Raw genomic sequence first — 6786 nt, forward strand, 5'->3', positions numbered from 1 at the left:
TCGTGCGACGTGCATGAAGAGCGATGGCGCGGTGATTATGTAATAACTACACAATAAAGACCTTTTTTACCCAAAAAAAATTATTTACTCAAAATAACATCTGAAACATAAACTACATATGTTTACCTGATGGAAAATCCAAAACAATAAAAATCGAAAATTTGGACCCAGACCTCCTCAGTCGCGCTCAATTGGCCCCCCTTAAAAATCAAATTGCCCCCGTGTGGGGCGTACGCCCCATGTTGGGAACCACTGCTCTAGAACAATATTGGAGAGATGTAGGAAGGTAACTGCAGATGCTGGGTTTACACCAAAGATACATGGGGAACGGATCCACCACACAGCCCAATTCCTACGCACACTTGTCCAGGACACCTTCAGTTGTGGCCACTGCTGTGGAATTTTCCATAATGGTTTATAAACAGCTTTGTACTTGACAGGATGCAAGAGTCATCTTAGATCTGGCAATTAAGATGAAGCAGAAACAATGAACTGCAGATGCTGGTTTACACCAAAGACAGACACAAAGTGTGCGGGAAGGAACTGCAGATGCTGGTTTATACCGACGATGGACACAAAGTGCTGGAGTAACTCAGCGCGTCAGGCAGCATCTCTGGAGAAAAAGGATGGGCGACATTTTGGGTTGGAACCCTCCTTCAGACTGTTGGGAGTAACTTGGGAGGGTAAGGCAGCATCTCTGGAGAACATGGTTAAGCGACAGACTCTGGAGCAAAAAGGATGGGCGACATTTTGGGTTGGAGCCCTCCTTCAGACTGTTGGTTGCCACTTTCATTTCACTGCACATCTCGTATGTGTATGTGACAAATAAACTTGACTTGACTTGATTGGGAGTAACTCGGGAGGGTAAGGCAGCATCTCTGGAGAACATGGTTAAGCGACAGACTCTGGAACAAAAAGGATGGGCGACATTTTGGGTTGGAGCCCTCCTTCAGACTGTTGGGAGTAACTCGGGAGGGTAAGGCAGCATCTCTGGAGAACATGGTTAAGCGACAGACTCTGGAGCAAAAAGGATGGGCGACATTTTGGGTTGGAGCCCTCCTTCAGACTGTTGGTTGCCACTTTCATTTCACTGCACATCTCGTATGTGTATGTGACAAATAAACTTGACTTGACTTGATTGGGAGTAACTCGGGAGGGTAAGGCAGCATCTCTGGAGAACATGGTTAAGCGACAGACTCTGGAGCAAAAGGGATGGGCGACGTATTGGGGTGGGGTGGGATCCCTTCTTCAGGCTGTGGCTCTGGGTCATGAGGACCCCACCCTGGTCCAGTGATGTCCAGGTGCCCTCACCAGCCTCACCAATCCTCCAGCACCTTGTTGGAGTCTTCGGGCAGGCTGCCGAGCTGCCTGGGGACCCGGTTGGGGAAGCTGAAGCTGAAGCTGGGCTGGTTGATCTTCTCCAGGAAGGAGGTGAGGAGGCGTTTGTTGAGGTGGTCTGTCTGTGTCAGCTCTATCTTCTCCTCAGACCCATCCCTGCTCTCCTCAGCTTCCTCCTGCCTTGGCTGCTCTTGTTGCTGTTGCTGTTGCCCCTCCACCAGGCCCAGGCTGCTCTGCAGGGCCACATTCTCCATCTCCTTGTGCCTCTTGGTCTCATTGCTGCAGGGAGACTGCCTGTTGCCACCAACTTTGCTGATGTCTTCCTCCATTTTCCTCTGTCCGCCGGGGCTGCTGCCGATAAAGTTTGTTGACGCGGGCGCCATGTTTGTGCGGGGCAAAAAGGCAGAGGCGATTGTCGATAAAGTTCTTGTTGAGACTGCGGGGCGGAAGTAACCCGAACAAGACTCAAAGCCAGACATTAATGCTCAAAGATCTTATAGCAGAGCTTATATCTTATATTTTAATTATTCACCTTCTATTCTTGGTTTTTTTTGGGGGGGGGTTTGGTGCAAAATGAAAATGTCAGCAATTATTTTTTCATCCCGTAAATTAATTCAACAAATAAGATTTCTATTTAACACAAGGTTTCAAGCAAAGATCTTATAGCTATAGGATCTTTGATAATGCTGGAGAAACTCAGCGGGTGACGGGTCTGAAGAAGGCTTTGGTGTAAGAGTCAAGAGTGCTTTATTGTCATTTGTCCCAGACAGAACAACGAGAAATATATTTTTCTTATATATATCTAGAAGATATACACAAAATGCTGGATAAACTCAGCGGGTGAGGCAGCATCTATGGAGCGAAGAAATAGGCGATGTTTCGGGCTGAGACCCTTCTTCAGACTGATGGGGGGGTGAGGCGGGAAAGAGAAAGAAAGAGGCGGAGACAGTGGGCTGTGGGGGAGAGCTGGGGAGGGGAGGGGAAGGAGGGAGAAAGCAGGGACTACCTGAAATTGGAGAAGTCAATGTTCATACCGCTGGGGTGTAAACTACCCAAGCGAAATATGAGGTGCTGCTCTTCCAATTTGCGGTGGGACTCACTCTGGCCATGGAGGAGGCCCAGGACAGAAAGGTCGGATACAGAATGGGAGGGGGAGTTGAAGTGCTGAGCCATCGGGAGATCAGGTTGGTTAATGCGGACTGTGCGGAGGTGTTGGGCAAAGCGATCGCCAAGCCTGTGCTTGATCTCACCGATGTAGAGCAGTTGACACCTAGAGCAGCGGATGCAATAGATGAGATTGGAGGAGGTGCAGGTGAACCTCTGCCTCACCTGGAAAGACTGCTTGGGTCCTTGGATGGAGTCGAGCGGGGAGGTAAAGCGACTAGTGTAGCATTTCCTGCGGTTGCAGGGGAAAGTTCCAGGAGAGGGGGTGGTTTGGGTGGGAAGGGACAAATGGACCAGGGAGTTACGGAGGGAGTGGTCTTTGCGGAAAGTCGAAAGGGGAGGAGATGGGACAATGTCAGACACCATCTCTGCAGAAAAGGAATAGGTTGTGTTTAGGGGTCGAGACGTTCCTTCAGACTGCTATCCAGCTTTTTGTATCTATTTTCAATTTAAACCAGCATCTGCAGTTCCTTCCTATAGCAGTTTAGTTTATTGACACGTGTACCGAGGTACAGTGAAAAGCTTTTGTTGCGTGCTATCCAGTCAGTAGAAAGACTAAACATGATTACAAACAAGCCATTTACAGTGTACAGATACATGACAAAGGTAAAAACATTTAGTGCAAGGTAAAGCTAGCAAATTCCGATCAAGGATAGTCCGAGGGTCACCAATGAGGTAGATAGTAGTTCTTAATCTATTAACCACACATCTCTGTATATATGGGGCTCACGCTGACCTCATCTTATTTATGTGTTGTATGCGTTATTTAATATTTGCAATCCTTAAATATTTGCAATACTCAAATGTTTGCAATCCTCAGTTCCACTTCAGAGTTTTGGATATTTGATGACGATTTTCTTCAAAAACAATGCACCTTTTCAAACTTGAAGGAAAGAATATTGCTTCATGTTGGTGACCAAACGTTCGCAAGTCGCCCTTCACACACATGACGGCCTGATAACCTGTCCCACAGAGATATGGCGACCAAGCCTGTTATTATATCCTTGCGGCAAATGTTTTTGCAATCAGCCACAATTTCCCTGGGTGGAAATATCAAAGACTAGAAGGTGAGGGAGGCAAAGTTCAAAGAGGATATGCGGGGCAAGTTTTTTCACTCAGAGGGTGATGGGTGTCTGGAACACGTTGCCAGGGGTGGTCTTCTTCTTCTTCTTCTTCTTCTTCTTCCGTATGGCGTGCACAGCCTAAAGTTGTAGGACAACTTGTTCTATTTTATCTTATTTGATTGTGCGTGCCTGTTTGATTGCATTTGTCGAAACAGGGCGGACCACGTGTAGGTTGCAATCTTCCATCCCACTAGGGGTGGTGGTGGAGGCAGATATGATAGTGGCATTTGAGAGACTTTTAGATAGGCACATGGATGTAGAGAGAATGGAGGTTTATAGATCACGTGCAGGTAGAGGTGATTAGTTTATCTTGGTATCAAGTTTGGCACTGTCATTATAGGCCAAAGGACCTGTTTCTGCACAGTACTTTTCTGTAGAAACAAAGAATTGCGGATTCTGGTTTACACAAAAAGACACAAAGTGCTGGAGGAACTCAGCAGGTCAGGCAGCATCTCTGGAGAACATGGAAAGGTAATGTTTCACAGAGTGCTGGAGTAACTCAGCGGGTCAGGCAGCATCTCTGGAGAACATGGAAAGGTAACGTTTCACAGAGTGCTGGAGTAACACAGCGGGTCAGGCAGCATCTGTGGAGAACATGGATAGGTGACGTTTCACAGTGTGCGGGAGTAACTCAGTGGGTCAGGCAGCACCTCTGGAGAACATGGATACGTGACGTTTCACAGAGTGCCGTGACGTGACGTTTCACAGAGTGCTGGAGTAACTCAGCAGGTCAGGCAACATCTCTGGAGAACATGAATAGGTGACAGAATAGGACCCTTCTTCAGATCCTTTTCTATGTCCAATGCAGTAAGGATTAACATTTCAGGGCTAGATTTTGATGAAAGATCTTCGAAATGCTCTTTACGTGGACACTCCCCAACCAGAAAGCGTTTGCAACATTTTATAAATCAGCATCCTGAGATGCTGGAAGTTTCTGATTTTCAACACATAATTTTCAACTGAGGCTCTTTTGTTCACATTCCCCTCATAAATGATGCCGCATTTATTCTCTGCCCTTCCCACCCTTTCATGCATCTTCTTTGTCACTATTCCAGCACTTTCAGTGAAAAGCTTTGTTTTGCATGCCATCCAATCAAAATCAGATAACACTATACATAAATACAATGAAGCAAAAATCTAGTACAGTAGACATAGTGAATGGGGAAGATAAAGAGTGCAGAGTATAGTTCTTTGCTCAGGGTCTGTGAAGGGCGCTCAGCATCATCAAGGACTGCTCTCACCCCAACCACAGTCTGTTTACCCTCCTACCATCCGGGAGGCGCTACAGGTCTCTCCGTTGCCGGACCAGCAGGTCCAGGAACAGCTTTTTCCCTGCGGCTGTTACATTACTCAACACTGTACCTCGATGATTGCCAAAGCACCCCCCCCACCTCCCCCCCCCGGACACTCCTTCCACCACCTCCAGTTCAAATTCCATTTGGAATATTTTGGAGGACCAAGAACCAGGAAAAAAATAATCGCACTACTATGAGTGTTTGCACGTAAATATATTTATTTTTGCTCATATTCTATGTCGCTCTGCTAGGGAGATGCTAACTGCATTTCGTTGTCTCTGTGCTGTACACTGCACAATGACAATAAAGTTGAATCTGAATCTGAATCTAAATCTGAATCCAGCATCTGCAGTCTCTAAAATCTCCTCAGCCTTCCCCTCACAAACGTGGCTGCCAGACCATCTCTCTGTCCCACCCCCTTCCACAGTTCCCCTCACAAACATGGCCGCTGGACTGCCTTCCCCACAAAGTGTCGCTACAGTTCCAAGTTCAAGACAGTTTATTGTCATGTGTCCCTGTATAGGAAAATGAAATTCTTGCTTTGCTTCAGCACACAGAACATAGTAGGCATTTACTACAAAACAGATCAGTGTGTCCATATACCATGATATAAATATATACACACATGAATATATAAACTGATAAAGTGCAAATAACAGAAAATGGGTTATTAATGTTCAGAGTTTTGTCCGAGCCAGATTTAATAGCCTGATGGCTGTGGGGAAGTAGCTATTCCTGAACCTGGACGTTGCAGTCTTCAGGCTCCTGTACCTTCTACCTGAAGGTAGCAGGGAGATGAGGGAGTGGCCAGGGTGATATGTGGGTCTTTGATGATACTGCCAGCCTTTTTGAGGCAGCGACTGCGATAAATCCCCTCGATGGAAGGAAGGTCAGAGCCGATGATGGACTGGGCCCTCACCAACATGGCCGCCGGACCACCTCCTCCCCTTGGCCACCTCACACTTTCCCTCACCAACATGGCCGCCCAGACCCCACCTTCCCCCTTGGCCACCTCACACTTTCCCTCACCAACATGGCCGCCCAGACCCCACCTCCCCCATAGCCACCTCACACTCTCCCTCACCAACATGGCCGCCCAGACCCCACCTCACACTTTCCCTCACCAACATGGCCGCCCAGACCCCACCTCCCCCATAGCCACCTCACACTTTCCCTCACCAACATGGCCGCCCAGATCCCACCTTCCCCCTTGGCCACCTCACACTTTCCCTCACCAACATGGCCGCCGGACCACCTCCTCCCCTTGGCCACCTCACACTTTCCCTCACCAACATGGCCGCCCAGACCCCACCTTCCCCCTTGGCCACCAAAGATCCTATAGCGAGTCGGGTCGGGTCGGTTCAGGTCACTACAAAATCAACTAAAACAATGCTTGTGAGCCATTTAAAAAGAAATGATTTAAAAAACATTAAAAAAGACAATTACCAGAGTCAAATTTTATTCTTGACAAGAAGTATGAACTGACAGAATTATGAATCTAACCCTATATCACACACACAAACTGTTGCCCCGCAACATTGATTACTCTGCGAGTCGGGTCGGGTCAGGTGGGCACCGGTTACTAAAATGGGCGGGGCACGTGATGTCAGCCCATTGTATTTCGCAGGAGTGGCCAATCTTACTCCGCTATAGGATCTTTGATAGCCACTCAACAGTCACCCTCACTAACATGGCCGCCATGTCCATCCTCCCCACTCCCTCTTATTGACCTCACTATCATGGCCGCCATGTCCATACTCGATCTTTGCTCCCCACTCCCTCTTATTGACCTCACTAACATGGCCACCATGCCCATCTTCCCCACTTCCTCTAATCGACCTCACCAACATGGCCGCCATGCCCAC

The sequence above is a fragment of the Leucoraja erinacea genome, chromosome 29 (assembly GCF_028641065.1).
Source record: "Leucoraja erinacea ecotype New England chromosome 29, Leri_hhj_1, whole genome shotgun sequence".
NCBI classification, from domain to species: Eukaryota; Metazoa; Chordata; class Chondrichthyes; order Rajiformes; family Rajidae; genus Leucoraja; species Leucoraja erinaceus.